We start from the raw sequence: 18,540 nt of genomic DNA on the forward strand, positions 1-18,540 counted from the left end.
TCACATATATTATTGTTGTTGTTGTTATTTGTTACATTTATAAACTGCCCCATCCAGAGGCTCTGGGTGGTGTACAACAACTTTTAAAAAGACATTAAAACATACAATTCAAAACACAGTGCTAAAAACAATATAAAATCAATTCAAAACCAATTAAAACCATTGAAAACCAATTAAAATACTTTTAGAAAACAACAACACTTTGCAAGCCTTGGAAGGCCAGGCCAAACAAATAAGTTTTTAAGGCTCTCTTAAAGGCCGACAGCAAGCATAAACTGTGGATATCTGCCGGGAGTGCATTCCATAGACCATGAGCAGCTACAGATGGATGGATGAATCTGAAGCAAACAAGAAGCTTGGAAGAATAAAGACCTTATATGAATATATTTGGACACCTTTTCTTAAATATTTTATTCACAATTCCAAAAGAAAATATTTCATAATCATTTTTAAAAATGGAGTGGGGCGGGCGGGGGGGGAGTCCTTCAGGGGAAAAACTGGTCCTCCCCTCAATTTTCCCACATTTTCACATGTCTACTCACAACTGAAATCTCTCCCTTCTACAACTTCTGCTTCTCCCTTCCAGTGTCTAGCTAGCCCACACTGCTGCTTCCCACCCAAAGATTCTTGAGGCTCCCACAGATCTGGATGCTGAGACTGGCACTACCAACACCTTGTAACTCTCATCTTGATAATTCCAAGCATATGAATGAATGAAAGGAAGAGAAAAGTGCAAAAATAAGCCTTAACAGGAAACATTTAAATACAAAGCTTCCATTTCTGCAGATTTTCCCAGAAAATCTAAGTGGTTATTAGCCACTATGCAACTGAAGCCTCTTAGAGGCAGGAATTCAAAATTTCTTTCTGTAAAGTACCATGAACTGTGTCACTAAATAAATGAATAATAATGGGCAGGTTTCTAATTTTTTCACTGTAAGCAATGGGTTACTTCGTAGTAAAAGAAATCCTGAATATTCAATGGTGCAATTCTAAGAACAAACATTTCTTGATTCAATATTTCTATAAATGCAGGAAAGCAGTCTTAGATGCATTTAATCAAGACCTCTATTAACTTTTTTTTTAAAGCTTGCCTTAATAATCAACCGACATGACCAAACTGTAGCCTATAAATGAAACAGTCTATCCCACCACCACCCCAAATGGTACTTGCAGCTCTTTGAGTGGCCACAATTCAAAGAAACTCTTGAGGCAGAAGGAAGCTGCAGAGAGAATTACCTGAGCATTTCCAGACTTTTAGCTCGCTTCTCCGGAATAGAGGGTGTGCATTCACATGTCAGCCAGATTTACCCCGAAGTCCCTGTGAGCTATTGGGGAGCACTCCAGACACGATTTGGGTTTTTCACAGAGTGTTAGAGTGTAGCCTGATTTATGTCCAGGGTACAAAAATCCACCTTTTGCGTCAGTTTTGGGGGGCAAATTTGAATTCTCTGTATAGTCTCTTAGTAAACCCACAGTAAAGCCTGCTGTCTGGAAATGCTCCCTGAGTTTTGGGAGTGGCTTGTGGGCAGCATGGAGGGTTCCCTTCATAAAGAGAGGACCCGGAAGAAGTCCTGCTGTGTAGGCAGCTCATTGCACACCTCTTTGGAGTGTATACTATAGCATAAAACCCTGAGTATTCTGCAATTTTATTACAAAAGAGTGCATATATTGACAACTGTAGCTCAGTTTTAGTTACTTCAATGCAGAACTCTGGCAGAATATTTTCAGTGGTGACCAAATATCAAGCTCTAGAATTCAGTGGTCACTACCAGCTGTGACAGTGCCCAGGTGCCCCATGCACCCTTCTATTCCTGCTATATATATAATTCAATTACTCTGGCTATCATCCCTATGGTATTCTGTCCAATTATCCTGTTTTCTGCCAAAATAAATCTTGGACATAAGCTTTACAGCTCATGTTTAAGCCTGATGCAAAACCAGACTTGTGGCACTACACATTATTCTTTCATATAATTGTTCCAATCCACCCAAGCCCTGCTACTTGCAGGAGCAGCATTTCTCCTCTGCTGCAAGTCTGGGGGTGGGGGTGGGGTGTATGATAAAAATTGGGGGAAAGCAGGAGAAGGGTTAGCAGAGATGAAGCACATTCTAGAAATGTTATGATGGCAGAGATCCACTATAGAAAACATTTGCAAGTTCTTCCTCACACAAGCTGAATAGTAGCAGTTTAATTTCCAATGGTGGTAGAAAACTGATCTGCTTGGCAGGGGCGTATCTAGCATAGGGCAGGCAGGGCACGTGCCCCGGGTGCCACTTGAAGAGGGGGCGCCATTTTGTAAAATTTAAAAAAAAAGTTAAAATGGCTGCCGAAAACAAAATGGCGACTGTGCATGCTCAAATGGCCTCTGTGAGGCCCTAAGTCATGCCAGGCCTTGCAGAGGCCATTTGAGCATGCACGGTGGCCATTTTATTTTCAGTGGCCTTTTAAAAAAAAAGATTATTTTTTAAAATGGCCACCGCACATACTCAAATGGTACCTGCAAGGCCCTAGAGGCCAGCGGGGTGAGGGGGAACCTTTGCAAAAACAAAACAAAACCCCACAGCCTTTAGGAAGCCCCCCGAAGGGGCTACAGGTAAAAAAAAAATTAAAAAATTATATAATATAAGACACTGTACACATATTCAGATTGGCACTATGTACAGAGAATCAGGACTTGTGAATACTGAGCTGATGCTTGTGAGCTAGGATTGTATTCATTTGCTCTTACTTTGCTTCTTGTGATAAGTGAGTTAAATCTGATGTCTTGCTAATATGGCTATTAATGGTGAGTTTGTCTTTGAATCAGTGTGAAATCCTTAATATTAAGGCCCACTTGGAGTTTCTTGCTCTCTTTCTCTCCTTTTAACTGTCTTTCTGAAATACTAGAATATATTCCAAGCAGTGACACAGTTTACTCTGCATATCCTTTAATTATTTACAGAGTATCTGGGAAAAGTCAAATTCTCCATTGATTTTTAAAACTTATGTAATGGTGATGCTACAATGCATAGCAGAGAATTAGACAGACACTTCTGTTTAGTTTTCCAAGTACACCTCCACATAGTATTTGGGTATTTCATGAGCCGCAGCATACTGAAATTTGTAGTTTTCCAGCATTTTTTGGTCTGGCTACGTCCACTGCTAAATAGTTTTTGAAATATTAAAAGATTAACGAGCCTGACTTGTATTTTTCAGCTGATATTATGGTAAAGTTATCTGAAAGATGGGTGTCAGATGCTTGGACAGGGGGCGTAATTTCAGTGTTTGCCCTAGGCACTATTTTCCCTAGATACGCCTCTGCTGCTTGGACACTTTCCAGACTAACTGCTCACTAGTCTTCAGGCAAGTTGCATTTGAGCCGTAAACAGCAAGGGGAGCAGTCTCGCAGCAACTAACAACTCAAAAAAACAGCCACTTTTTCACACCGTATGTGCAACGTCCTTGCTCTATATCGCAGTGATTAAATTCACAACATGGCATTGGAAATGTGAACGGCGCCCTGCTGTCCGTGTAGGGACTGCGGCGCCACGACACAGGAAGTGTGGAATCACACTTCCGAGATTCATCCTGACCCCGTTGTAGAGTCTAGTCTGGAAAGCGCCTTGGACAGCCTTTTCAGCGAACTTCAGTGGAATTAAGCTCTCCTACATGGTGCAGCAGGGAAGTAACTTGCCTAGGAAGCAAGAAACTACTGGTTTGAATCCCCACTGATATGTTTCCCAGACACCTATACTGGGCAGCAATGACATAGGAAGATGCTGAAAGGCATCATCTCATACTGTGCGGGAGATGGCAATGGTAGAATAATTCTGGTATTCTACTAAAGAAATCCACATGGCTCTGTGGTTGCCAGGAGTCGACACCGACTCAATGGCACAACTTTACCTTTACATTCAAAAACAAAAATTAAGGTAGTGTGTGGAATTAAATGTTAGATCGATGAAAAAGCTGGCAGGGGTGGGTGAGGGAGAGAGTAAGCTTTGAATAGGAACATGAATAAATGCTGCATACTATGAATTCACTTTCTTAAATGATCTGAAATAATCCACTCTGCAGGCATCTTGTGTAGTGCTCTTTGGTAGCTTCTTCTCTCTCTTTTGGCACCACTGACCTAGACTATGCAAGTTAATTTGTGGGTGTGTGGTGTGTGCTGACCTTTCTGTAGAGTGGGCAATTGGACTTTATGATCTTCTGATCCCTTCCTAGATACTGTGGCTCTAAAAAAAAAAATAGTGACAATAAACAAGGGTAAAGTCTGTAAGTGGGGAGGGAACATCTCCTTGGGAGCAGCAGGAAGAATATGAGCTAAAAACATTGTTCTCAGACAATGTCACAAAATTGATAAAAGGGTCTGGCAGACATAGAAAGCTGGAAGTCTGAACAGCTACTGGCTGCATGTGAACAGAGTGCACTGCAACAGGAGGAGACAGGTTTCCACAGCCCTGGCAGAAGAGGGGCTCTTGACCTTTAAAGAGGGGCTTGGCAAAATACATGAATTAATGTCAAGGGCACAAAACACTCTCTTCATCTTAGACACATTGGTCCAACATTTATTCTGACCAACAATATAAGTACCCAGTGGTAGCTAAAACCTTTTGCACCTTGAGGGCTTGTTGTAGGCAGATTGGCAAAGATATATATTTGAACATTAAAATAAATTTTAAAAACTGAACTCTAGCGAGTACTAACTATTGCCAAGCATTTGTCCATTAGAAGAAGTTTTCTGTAGCACCCCAATTAAAATATACATTATACGAAGAAATGGCAGTGTTCTAAAGAAATCTAGATTGGAACCTCGACAAACTGCTAAAATATATATTTTTCATATAAAGCTTGTGTGGCTCACTGACACTCTGTCTTTAATGAGCACCCATGTGACCAAAAGTTAGGTTGCTATGGTGTGATAATTATTCCACAAGGTGTTTTGAATTAACTCCATGATCAAATGCTTGGGGAGTTGTAAGGTGCCAAGTCTTGCAGTGAATCACTTATCACACTGAATCAATTCACAGTACCTCCCGACATGGTAATCACATACCACCATGCCTGCTCTATTTCTAGTATATATGTAAATATTATTTTTAATGAAAATATTTTATCCCGTATTTCCCAATGTTTAAAGCAATTTTTAGAAGACAATAAAAAGAAAATACATCAAAGCAAACCAAAAGCCAATAAACAATAGTAGTATCAAAATATCAAACAGACCAAAACACAGAAAATAAGACTTCAGTCAAAAGACAAACAAAAGAGATAAGTCTTGAAGCCAGTGTTCACTCTAAGGTGTGCGCATGTGCGTGCACACACAAGACTTTTGATGTCCGCTCAGTTAAATTTAGATCCCACTTAGGCTGAATCTGAATGCATGTGCACACATACCGCCTTGATACTACCACCCAGAACAAAAGTAATTCTTGCACAGATGAAAAAAATTAGAAGGAACACTGCTTGCAGCCTTTACAAAAAGACAACAAAGAGGTTCCCCACTGAACCTCTTTCCAGAGGAGATGCCATAGCTTCAAAGCAGCCACTGTCTGAGCCTGGCTCTGAGCCGATGCTGTTTGCATCTGCTACAGAGATGACACAGAGAATAAGGCTTGGTGACTCAATTTCTCAAACTCAGCTGGTGACTGGGCTCATTTTTTCTGGGGAGTCCATTGGCCTGCCATAGCTGCCACCAAAACACCTGGGTTGCAGTGAGGATTGTTGCCATCTTGTTCTCCCAGCCCTTACTGCTGTTTGGAGCTGCTGTGGAGAAGGGATGGCAGCCAGGAGTTCCCTTTTACATCTGCAGCCCAATGAAGGAGAAGCCCTGCCCTCTGCAACTATCATCTGCTGCCAGGTTTTTTAGGGTGGCTATTTTGGCAGCCACACTCAAAAACCCAATTTTGTTTTTTAATTGTATGTAAATCTCAGCCTGCAGGGTGGTTTATAATTACATAATACAGGGAGATCCCCCTGTAGTACCTTGGGTTCACATTCATCAGAAGAGCCTTGCTGGATCAGGCTCAAGGACTGTCTATTCTAGTATCCTGTTCCCCACAGTGGCCCACCAGAGGCCTCTGGGAAGCCCACATGCAAGAAATGAAGGTAGACCCCCTCTCCCGCTGTTGCTCCCTTGCATATGGTACACAGAGGCATCGTATCTCTGAACCTAGAAGTAGCCTATAGCCATCAAGACTAGTAGCCATCTATATCTATGGGCGAATAGACACCCATCATTACTTAACAAACAATAGCTTACAACAGTGCATAAGTAACCACTATGTAAGCTGGTGATCTGTCCTGTCAAAATTTATTTATTGTCAAAGTTTATTGTAGGGATATGCAAACTGATCCGGGTACAAATCGATTTGTACCTGAATCTAGCTGATTCGGGTGATTCGGAGACAAAACAAATCACCCCTGTGGTCCATTGGCTAGATTCGAGTACAAATCGAATCACGCCTGATTTGATTCGAATTGATTTGGGATTTGGATCTTTCCTAATAATTCCCCAAGATTCCCAGCTTCCAAATAAAAAAAAAAGCTAAGCTCTAGCCCTTGTAGAAGTTAAGTTATGGAGCAAAATGTGTGGTCACTATTTTTCAAGTGTTTGGATTCTTTGGTGTATAATACTTTCCCTCAATGAATCCCTATGAGGATTCATTACACACTTTCATTCTTCTATTCATTTCGACTGTCTTTTTGACAGTGCCAACTGTCAACTGCCAAGTGCCAACTACACCCCACTCCCACCCACAAGGCAGTGGGGTACTACTCCATTTATGTTCTAGGATTGTTTTCAAGTGTTTAGGCTCTTTGGTGTCTAATAACCTTTCCTCATAATGAAGAGTCTAAAAATTTCTACAATATAAACTGAGTACCCAGTTGCTTGTGGGGTAGTTGGAACATGGGATACCCCCAATTCCCCACCCCCACCTGCGAAGCAGTGGAATAAAAATTTCGGGTCCCGAAATGGAAAATTTCCATTTTGGGTATAATGGAGTATAGGAACATAGGAGCATAGGAAGTTGCCATATACTGAGTCAGACCATTGGTCTATCTAGCTCAATATTGTCTTCACAGACTGGTAGGGGGCAAGGAAGCTACCAGAATTTTTTCAAAGGATTTGGGCCGAGGGCTGATTTTTGGTGATTTGTTGAAGTTTATGGGTCTTTAAGGTTTCCCCCCATAAGGTGTAATGGAGATTTCAGCAGCCCCATAACTACACTTGGGGGGCACTGGGGTGGCCCAGAGCGAGTGGCGGTGTAGTGAACAGAGGGTGCCAGGCGACCCCATGGGTTGCTAACCCATGGGATACAGGGTTCTGTTGTTTCTGAGATGTTCTGAGTGTAGATTCTCTGGTAGCAAATGAGATTTTCAATACAAACCATGAATCCACTCTCATTTGCTACCAGAGAATCTACACCTCCATTATACCTTATGGGGGAAAACCTTAAAAACACGTAAACTTTAACAATTCACCAAAAATCATCCATTTGCCTAATCCCTATGCAATCTGGGTGGTAGCCTCCACCCATTAGGCACTACCACCCCACCCCACTCTTCTGCCCCAGATCTCACTTTATGCCCCAAATCTGCCCCAAAGATACTAAAACTTCAACAATTCACCAAAAATAAGCCCTTTGTCCAATTCCTCTGCAATTTGGATGGTAGCCTCCACCCATTAGGCACTACCACCCCACCCCACTCTTTTGGCCCTGGGACCTAGTTTTTAATCTGAATAGATTCAGATTTGGATTAATTCAGATCCGAATTGAATCTGGGGTGATTCAGAAGGGTCAGATTCTGACCCAAAAACAAATCAGGGGTGTTTCAATTCGTATCAGGATCGAAACACCAAAAATCCGAATTGCACACCCCTAGTTTCTTGCTCCCTCCTTCTCCTAGCTTATGTATGAAATATCAATATTATCTTCATCTCTTTGCAGGCCAATATAAACAGCTAGGTTACAAGTGATTTCACACTCACTGTGAAATGCTGCCATTTGTAAATGGTCTTCTGTATTCACTCATCACCTGGATCGGGTGAACTGTGGCTGGAAGTATGACTAGTACTACATGCAAGATTAAAATGTGCATAATTTTCTTACTTGACATTAAACAGCAAGTTGAGATACTATTAAGTAGAAGGCAGTTAATAAAGTAATGTATGCATTCTTTCACCCACTCTTGTGCCTAAATCATCTGCACTGCAGTAGTACCATTGAAAAAGATGCAATGAAATGCCAAAATGTAGTAAATTTCCAATCTGTATCATTTACCCACAGATTAAAAGGCCATGATTTAATAATATAACCAGTAAGGAGAAAAAGCACTGCACTTATTTTATCTGTGTGAAGACAGGCTCCATAAGCATTTCATCGAAATGGCAAAATTTTCATTTGCTTTTTAACATTAGGGTTTTTCAGTTCAGTTGCTTGGATTTCAGAAATAAGATCCATTTATTTCATATATTTATTTTAATATTTTCTTCAGTACTAACTAAAAAGAAAAAAATAGTGCCCGACATACAGAGCAAGAAAGCAGCAATCCAGCAACTTCTCAACTAATTGCATCAGTACAGCGGGGAAGCAGCAATTTTTGTTATCCCCACTTTTTGCAGGGAGGCCGCTGCGCTGTGCCACCCAAAAATATGTTTCTAAGGGTTATGTAGCTTCCGATGTGAAAAACTCTCATTTCCGCCCCGTACTATAACCCACAATACATTTAAGCAGACGGGGGGCGGCGGGGAGGAGAGAAACTGCAACACTCTTGCTTTAAGGGGCTCCTCACTCACTAACCGCTTTTATTCATCGGGTAATCCACTGCTTCCCCTACACAGACGGCATCTCTTAAACGTCAGAGGTTCCTACACACGCCGCCGCGGCTACCCCGAAAGTGGCAAGGCTGGCTCTCCTCACTGAGTAGCCCCAACGCGTACTCCGGCTCAGGCTGCATCAGCCTGCTGGGCCGCTCTCAGGCCTCGGAGACCGTTGCTAGGGAAGCGAAGGGTTGCCAAGGGCGGGAACTACAAACCTCCCAAGAGCCGAGCGGAGCAGCTAGTCCTTTCAGGGGCGGGAGCCTAGCGCAGCCTCCAATCAGAAAGGGGGCGTCTCCCGTTGCCTTTTTGGGGATAGGCGAGAAGGAACGTCTAAGCCACTTCTTACAAAACGGCGAGCCGGCGGCGGCTTCTCGTTCTCGTTGCGGGTTGGGCTGAGCAGCCGCTCCTATTGGACCGAGCAGCACTCGTGCGCTTTGGAACGGCCCTTCTCCCCACCCCGTGCTTGATGCCTCCGGGCAACACGTGCCCGGGATTGATGGTCTCTCTTTCGCACCTCCTCCGGTGTGAGATAAGAATCGCACGTTCCTCTTCCAGGTGCTTTGTTTTTGTTTCTTCTTTTCTCTCTTTCCAGCAGCTTGAAATAAAATTAGAGTTACAGGCTGCAAGACTGCACTCTCCTTCCTACTGTGATCAAGGGCCCTCTCTGGAGCTTTTGTGTTTGTGAGGCTGCAAACACTGAACTGAACATGCTTACTAGACAGTAGGTGAAAGTCCCATGCACCCCTGTGTGCGGGGCTGACTTCTGAGTAAACGTGGATCCGTTGGGACTATGGGCGGGCATGCTGTTCCAAAGCGTCGTCTTCTGTTGGAGCAGCAGCCTGGGTTTGTATTCTATTTGTGGCGGTAGAGAAGAGTGGGGTGTGCTTTGCTGTTGTTCTTAGGGGCGCTTCGAGATGTGTTCCTTGTAAGGGCTGACAGTTGCTGCTTTTTCACTTAGGAACATAGGAAGCTGCCTTATACTGAGTCAGACCATAGGTCCATCTAGCTCAGTATTGTCTACACAGACTGGCAGCAGTTTCTCCAAGGTTGCAAGCAGGAGTATCTCAGATCTATCTTGGAGATGACAGAGAGGGGGCTCCCCCCCATCCTGGATGAGAATCTCTTACAGTGCTCACACATGTCTCCCATCCTAATGCAAACCAGGGCAGACCCTGCTTAGCAAAAGAGACAATTCATGCTTGCTACCACAAGACCAGCTCTCTTCTTGCACTTGTGGATTTGCAACCTTCCTTCCACACATATACATATAGCAGCGTGTTTGAGGCAACACACAGTAGCCTGTTGTCTCTGGCCATGCATCCAGAGGCGGCATAAGACATTTTGCTGCCTGAGGTGATACCCAGTAGGGCACTTTTCTGGCTCCCCCCTCATCTGTGGACGGGTACTCAGCTTTTTCAGGCCAGGCTGCTGAGGCAGTAGCAGCAACACCTAAGTACTCTAACAAACTAAGTGGTGGCTGGGAGGGATGTTTGGTGGTGGGGAGAAGAGGGGGAAATAAACAGTGGAGTGAGGAAGGGTGCAGAGAGGCTGGGGTGGGGGGAGGCGTTAGAGGCTATGTGGGATGGTGGCAAGGGGATGAGACTTGGGCTTGTTGCTTCCTGTGCCTCTCATAAGAACAGCCCTGCTGGATCAGGCACAAGGCCCATCTAGTCCACCATCCTGTTTCACACAGTGGCCCACCAGATGCCGATGGGGAGCCCACAGGCAGGAGTTGTCGGCATGGTCTCCCTCCTGCTGTTACTCCCCTGCAACTGGTACTCAGAGGCATCGTACCTCTGAGGCTGGAAGTGGCAGAAAGCCACCAGACTAGTAGCCATTGATAGAGCTGTCCACTGTGAATCTGTCTAAGCCCCTTTTAAAGCCATCCAAGCTGGTGGCCAATCACCACATCCCATGGCAAGGAATTCCATAGATTAATTAAGTGCTGTGTGGAAAAGTACTTCCTCTTGTTGGTCCTAAACTTCCCAACCTTCAGTTTTATGGGGTGACCCCTAGTTCTAGTGTTGTGAGAGAGGGAGAAAAATTTCTCTCTGACAATCCTCTGCACTCCATGCATAATTTTATACACCTCTATCATGTCTCCCCTTATTTGGCTCTTTTCCAAGGTAAAGAGTCCTCCCAGATACCGTAGCCTAGCCTCATAAGGAAGGTGCTCCAGGCCCCTGATCATTTTGGTTGCTTTCTCCTTGTGTCTGTGCCCAAGATGACTACTCCACCCTGCCACATAGAAGGGCTGCCCCAGCATGCCTCTCTCAAAAAGTATGATACCACCACCACCAATTCACACATACAGTCATTGTGCTGCTGTACCATCGTTCTGAAGAGAGGTAAAGTCAGATTTTCTGCATTAATAAATGTGACAGTTTGAGCATGGGGAAAATACAGGTGGATGATGGACAGGTGATGAGGTGGTGTGAACACCTTGGAAAGAATGAGTGAACAAAGCATGACAATCCCAGACTAACCCCCTGGCTCTAAAAGTGCCCTAGGTTATCCCATTCAAAGCCTCACCAACCTGGGGAGACACATATCCCAAACCTTGCTCTGCTGCTCTTAGCTGAAAGATGATAATATGATAGAAGGACTCCCCCAGCTGTGCATTTATGAGTATATTTTCTACACTGCATCTTACCCTGGTGATAAATGTGAGGTACAAAGTGCAAATGAGAGACTTGCCTGTATAAATAAATAAATCTGATTATGTAGTAAGCTACCATATACCGAATCTGACCATCGGTCCATCCAGCTCTGTATTGTATACAAACCTGCTAACATGTCCCTATTTTCCCATTCATGTGCATGGGAAAATAGGGGCATGTTGGCAGTTATGTGTTTATAGTACAGCGACTGGCAGCAGCTGCCTTATACCAAGTTAGAACATGGTCTATCGAGCTCAGTACAGTCTGCACGGACTGGCAGCGACCACGGTTTCCAATGGGGTTTTCCTCCTAGTCCTATCTGGAGATGCCAGAAATTGAACCTGGAATCTTCTGTGTGTTAAACAGATACTCTTCCACTGAGCTACAGTCCTTCTGCCCAGAAGCTGCAACTACAAGAGTATTTCTTCAAGAGTCCCAGTCCCCAGAGTGCTAGAAAAATTGAGGGGAAGCCTTTTACCTAGTAGTTCCTTCATCAGAAGAAAATTTTGGAAGATTGTGCATTTATGCAATGTAAAATATCTACCAACTGAGGAAGTGGGAGCAGCAAGAACCCATTTTTTAAAACAGGCATGAAATTCCCCGAAACAAAGGAGCAAGTATTAGCAGCCCCATAGAAGCTGCTTTCTCCAGCCAGCTACAAAACTCAAAACTTTTTCTCTCCTTCACTTCCAATGTTCAAAGCTGCCAAATTGTTTCAGTCCTCACCAAAGTAGATGGGTGGAGTATGTCCACTCCCTACCAGCTGCAAACATCTGCTGGCAAACAGTTTGACCGAAGGCCGTTTTGTATATCCACAAATCATTTAATGAGAGGTTCCCTAACTCAAGTCTGCCTAGATATCGTGCTTTCTTTGGTCCAGAAGCCCTTCTCCTAATCTCTGATGCGTAGGGCCTGGTTTTACTTTATCTTTGCCATTGAAAACAGGTTCCAGGGCTGAGTCTTGTTATCCGTATAAAAATCCCCATTATCACTTCTATAAGCTTCTTTCAGGATTTAGAAAAGGGTGTTTTTTAAAAGGCTAGGGCTAGCATCTCTTGGATGCCTTGTAGAGGCATGTTGAATATCAAACTCGTTTTGTGACAATCACAGCCATGTACTAAATGAGCAATTCTGGGTACGTGTTTTTAGATTCTTTGCAATTATACAGGTAAGATATCTTTTTAGGAGAGTGGTAAGAATACGTACTGGGATAGTCAAGTGTTCTAATCTTAAGATCCATAAGAAAATGTTCTGACACCCTGCTGCTTCTCTCTGCCCTCCTCTAAAGATTCGATAAGCCCATGTTGCTGCTGATGCTGCTTGCTTTCACAGCCCCACAACTATTTTCTCTCTCCTCTTTCATTCTCGTTAACTGTTGGGATGAAAGAAAAACTTGTTGTTTTCATGCTGTATAAACAAAGGGTTTTGTGCAGGTGTTAGTGAGGGTGGGCACACAAGTTCAGGTAGCAGATGTTTTGGGTAATCGAGGTTTGGATATTAAAGGCTTCATTGTGCTCACTCTGTGCTGTAAGAGAGTTGCTAGAGACATAAAAGCAGCATAACTAACTAATTATATCTCTTTTATGTTATCTCTCAGCTAATCTTCATTTATACCGTTTATCTGGATTGGTGGTTTCAACACGATAATCAGGGAAGTAATGACTGCAGTGACACTGCCTAATCATGTTTTAAAAATAAAAATCTTATTATCCAAGGTTGATTCTACAAAAATGAGCAGCCAGGCTCTTTTAATTACTCAGATGTACTGCAGAAAATACTTTAAAGAGGGAGATATTCAAATCCCACAAGACATTTCTCAGCAGAGGAGAGCAACCTTTCTAGTACAGAAGGTCATATTTGGGGCCTAATCACTTTGACAACCTCTCCTTTAAGCAAAAAGGCAGCATGAGTAGCAGTCAGAAAAGCAACTTAAATAAGGAGATAGTATAACCTGATGCAATGGACTAGATCTGAATTAGGGAACATCTGTGCCACTTATAGAGGCTGCTTCTGTGCAAAAGAGAGCAGAAGAAAAAGCCACAAGGCAACTAATACCTCGTGGGAAAAGAATGATAAGCTGTTGGGAGGAGATTCAAGCTGCAATAACATTTTGCTCAATTTCAAATGTGGCCAGCTGCATGAATTTATGTGAATTTCATATAATTGAATTTATATTAATTCATTTATATGAATCTAATATAAATGAATTTATTTATATTCATGTGAATATAAATAAATGTGAATTTAAAATTTAGAAATTTAAAACCTACATTTCTCAAGTTACATTTGAGGTGCACTATTAAAAGAACTAAACCTTAAATTTTGATGGTAGTGTTTTAAACACAAGCCCTAAAGGATAGCTGCAATTGATCTTGTGGGAGAGGAGAGCTGGTCTTGTGGTAGCAAGCATGACTTGTCCCTATAGCTAAGCAGAGTCTGCCCTGGTTGGATCTGAATGGGAGACTTGATGTGTGAGCACTGCAAGAGCACTGCAAGATATTCCCCTCAGGGGATGAAGAAGCTGCTCTGGGAAGAAGAGCAGGTGGTTTCAAGTTCCCTCTCTGGCTTCTCCAAGATAGGACAAGATTTTTATTTTTTTTAATAGGACAAGATTTTATTTATTGAACCAACAAACTACCAAAGCATACAGTACGGGCTGAGAGAGATTCCTGCCTGCAACCTTGGAGAAGCCGCTGCCAGTCTGTGTAGACAATACTGAGCTAGATAGACCAATGGTCTGACTCAGTATATGGCAGTTTCCTATGTTCCTATAATTAAATATCTGGGTAGAGAAAGCACTTGCATTTTTATCATTTTAATCTGTAATCAATTTTTACTATAATTATTAATATAGTATCAATTTATAATTAGTATCATTTTATCATATATAAAATATTATCATTTTAATATAATATTTTAATACACTCTCTTATAATCAATTTTAATATAGTTCTGTACCTGGTTAGATTTTAATGACGCCGCAGCCTTACAGCCTCATTATTTAGGTCTCATACCCAGAAGCAGTAGATTTTACAACTCTACAGTGCTTTATTTGCTTCAGTTCTATAGATTTGTTTAGAACTATTCTATAGTTCTATTGCTTTTATATTACTATGCCTTATACCCTTTTGTATTGTTTTATGCTGGTCTAGGACTGTAATAAAGATGATTGCTTGATGTGGGTATCACAATAAGTGTGTATTTTGTTATTGAGTGTTATGTTTAATCCTATGTTTAATCAAGGATCTACAAATTTAGGCTTCGCTCACAAGCCAGCCATTATTTGTGATCTCTTCCTTCAGATCCTTTTCTGGCACACAAGCAAAGGGCTCAGGAAAGAAGCAGGTCTTCTGTCATTTGTACTGGGATATGGAGATGATGAGAAACAGAAAGGATTCTTGCTGTTTCTCACCTTTTCAAAAATGGCAGGGGAAATGAGAACTCTGAGGAGATCTGTGTGGTGCTGGATGCCCTGTAGGGATGTGCCCAGAACTAGGCAGGGGGATTTTGAAGGCAGGGAGGTTGTCTTTAAGAGGGGAGGGTGCACTTACCCCTCCCTCCGCTCTCCCTCTTTGCTCCATTAGTAAAGGGTCCGTCAGGGTGGCAGCGTACCTCCTTGCCACCCGTTGCCTACATCTCCGGAAGTACCCAAAGTGCCTGAGTGTGCCCCTTGTCTTCGAACCAGTGGAACCGCTGGTCCTTTGAACCAGTTCCATGCACTTCCCTAGAGGGCTGAGGGCACTTGCCCCTGACAAGCTGGCAAGTGGATCTGTTGATGCCTGTTTTTAACTTAGTGAGCCTCTTCAGCAATTCAGAGGCAGGGTATACATGTAATAAATAAAATAAATATCAAAGTAGCTTGATCAGCTTTCAGAATGTTTCACGTGACTTGTCATTTTATCAGGGAATTTTCAGTGGCTGACATTCAGAGCAATAAATTGCTTGAGGAATGAGGAAATTTTCAGTGAGAAGTTAGAAGTTAGCATAGAAGTTAGCATGTGAGAAGTTAGCATAGTTGTGCTACAAATGGGGATTTGCAGGGCTGAGCTGTAGCACTCTTGTGCAAAAGTTCCCATTAAAACAAGTGAGGCGTGTTGCAAGTTGTGCAGGTGTGCTTGTAGTGACGCAGCGGTCCGCACAATTAGGTAGTACAGCAGTTGTGCACTAGTACAAAGTTCTTACCCAAAGTGTTTCATTGCTCTGAAGTCAGCCACTGTTTTTAGTGCATGGGAGTTATTTCCATATGTATGCTTAAGATTGTGCCTTAAGGCTGCAGTCCTATGTATGCATACTTGGGAGTATTGTAAGTCCAATTGAACTCAGTTTCACAAGTGATGCTAAGAATGCCTTTTAGTTTGGAATATGTCACTTGCAAATATTGATCATATGGGACAGAAAATAGAAGAGAGCTGTTTAAAAATCAAATATACACTCTAGTTACTCTGTTCATTTTACAGCTGAATAACGGATTTGGGAAATGCAAAAGCAGATCTGAGTATCGCTTCTGAAGATGGTCATAGTGCTTTGATCTACTGCAACTGCTAAATCCTTACAGGAATTTATATTCCACCCCCACGCACACACACACTTCCAAATAGGAGGCAATAGCTTCCCATCTTTTACAAACTAAAGGGAGTTCAGCATCTCTGAAAATGACTGTAAAATGATTTTTGCATCTGGAAGGAGAAAATAGCACAGTGGGCCAAGCCAACAGGCCACTAAGTCACATCAGACACCAGCATTTCTTGGGCGTTGTATGCTCCATTCTGCCCAGATGCCAGCAGGATCTGTGTGTCTGCTGATGACTATTAATAGACAGGAAAGAAAGTGGGTTCTGTCTCCTACAGTTCACTAGGATGAATAGTAATTAACCTTAATTAGATTGGATTTGGTTCCACCTCCATCCTCCCCTTTTCTTTATAAAGGGAGAGAGATGATAGCACAGAAATCATCCCATCTGCTGCTCATAATTGTTCTGCACAGAGTGACACTTAACAGCCCAGGAAGGGGTTTATCACACTGGGACCTCTTGCTGGCACTTGCCTGTGACTTCTCATTGCACCAAGGGAGGTGGGGCTTCCCAGCTGGCAAGATGGCCTTTAAATTTACAGCAGCAACAAGAGGTACAATGCAAAGAAATAAGCCATCAAGGAAGAGCTGTGAAATCAGAGGGCACAGGGATAATTGACTTACTCATCAGAGTTGGCATAAATCCTAAAACGCTGTGCAGGACCCCTAGTCGATCATGGTGGGATGCTCAGAAGAGGCTAACCTAAACTGGAATGTGCAATCCTAAGCATCTTATTTTGAAGAAGATCTTACTGAAATCTATGCAGCTTGCTTACAAATAAATGTGGTTAGGATCAGATTGAATAGGTGTATGGAAAAGCATGGTCCCAGCCTATTTCTATGCACGTTCATCCTGATCATCCTACTGAGTTCAATGGCTCTTTTTATAAGTGCACTCAGGATTCCAAATGTAGGATGATAAGGCTTATTCACTGAATATATCCTCCTGGATTTAAGAATCAGTTTGGTCATTTTAGAGGTTAGTCCCTTCTCTCCCTTATTATCAGCTTGCCTGAAGGAGAGAACACCACCTCTTTTATCAAAAAACACAATTCAAACTGAACAGAAAATTTAGACACATGCTTCTCCAGTTTCACATCACTGAAAAATCCTGAAGATAACATGAAGATATGGCTTCAAGCAGGTTTGAATATTAATATGCAGTGCAAAGTTTCAAGCTTAGGGTGTCAAAGTGGGTGTGGAGGAGCAAGCTTAATAGAGGCTTAATAGAAAGCATTAGAGGTGACTGGCAGAGCTAATATAAACAGTATTGCCTGGGAGTTATTAGCACATGGCTTCATGCTGCAGGGTAAATGTTGAGCGAAGCCACTTCAAATCACACTCGCAGCATTGAGGGAAGCAGCCCCTCCCCTCTGCTCTTGGGTTTTGTTTTGATGCAAGTTCACATGGCATGCCTCTGTGTTTTCCTTCTAGCCAATGCGCGGGGGGGGGTCTTTCTAAAAAGCTATATCTGCATTTCTAAAGAGAGTATCCCTCTTATCATACTAATGATATACGCCAGTGCCTCTCCCTATTTGCTCCACCATTTTCAGAAAAAGTAGCTTAAAACCAGCATTAAAAAACCCCAGAAATACATCGAGATAAGCTAGAATTCGCAAGAGAAAGCCCAATTTGCATGTGGAGTGGGTCCAAAAGGGACTTGGGGGTAGGTTTGGCTGGTGTGTGAATGCACACACTCTCTTCCGAAGTAGATTTGGGGTAGAAGCTCTGTCTGTAAAGCCTCCAGGAAGGAAAGAGACAAGAGTTGCATTCACGCATTGGGCCAGTTCATATAATACTGCTGGTAACACACAATGAGGCTGTTCATACACGCAACCAAGAGCGGGCTAAGGCAGCCAAGCCCATTCTTGGTTGTGTGTATATACCGCTGGGAGGCGAGCAGCTACCAGCGGTGGTGTCATGGCAAATCCACTTAGGGAGCCCACTGCTTAGTCAGGGTTAGGGTACAAGGACACTCTTAACCTGGGCTAAGTGCTCATGTATCGGCGCTGCATGGCACTGACACTGGAGCAGGCTCCTGGCCACGGCGGTGCATTATGGGAGTTCTGGAGACTGGGATGAAGCATCCTGCCCCTTGCAAACTTCCGTGCTGCTGAGAGAAGCTGGTGTCCATGTCAGCACACGATCCACGCACCCAGCACAGACCGAGGATTGTCTGTGGCTAAGGTAAGTCTAAGCTGCCTTCCCTGCCTCCCGCCCAGTAGCCCCCTCGCTCAATTGTGAGAATGGGCTCAATGAAGAAGAAAGGGGAGTGCTGAGAGTGCGCCTGTTGGGATGTCCTTCACGACACATTCCTTGATTGACCCCAACATCCTCCTGACGTATCCCTTTCTTGTGGAGGGGGAGTGTTCATCTGAATGGCCCCTAAACGTGTACTACAAGTATTGGTTTACACAAGTACTTAGAATGTATGTTTAGGGGCCATTTGGATGAACGGTCCTCCCACATAATTAAGGAATGTGCCAAGAAAGCATCAGGACCTC

At 43.1% G+C, this 18,540-nt stretch overlaps 2 protein-coding genes across 4 annotated transcripts in view; one reads left to right on the plus strand and one right to left on the minus strand.

The window, feature by feature from the left end:
- The window catches only part of TCTE1 (t-complex-associated-testis-expressed 1), a 38,541-nt gene extending 29,338 nt beyond the window's left edge, over positions 1-9,203 (minus strand). The window contains exons 1-2 of one of the 3 annotated variants that reach the window (XM_053304703.1): positions 8,788-9,016; positions 4,157-4,218 (exon numbers count right to left, since the gene is read on the minus strand). The gene's annotated coding sequence lies outside the window, so the exon portion shown is untranslated. The other 2 variants (XM_053304696.1, XM_053304688.1) reach the window with 2 other exon arrangements.
- Positions 1-18,540, plus strand: part of LOC128339364 (uncharacterized) — an 84,044-nt gene that overhangs the window by 5,739 nt on the left and 59,765 nt on the right. The window lies entirely within an intron of this gene.

The sequence above is a fragment of the Hemicordylus capensis genome, chromosome 1 (genome assembly GCF_027244095.1).
Source record: "Hemicordylus capensis ecotype Gifberg chromosome 1, rHemCap1.1.pri, whole genome shotgun sequence".
Taxonomy (NCBI): Eukaryota; Metazoa; Chordata; class Lepidosauria; order Squamata; family Cordylidae; genus Hemicordylus; species Hemicordylus capensis.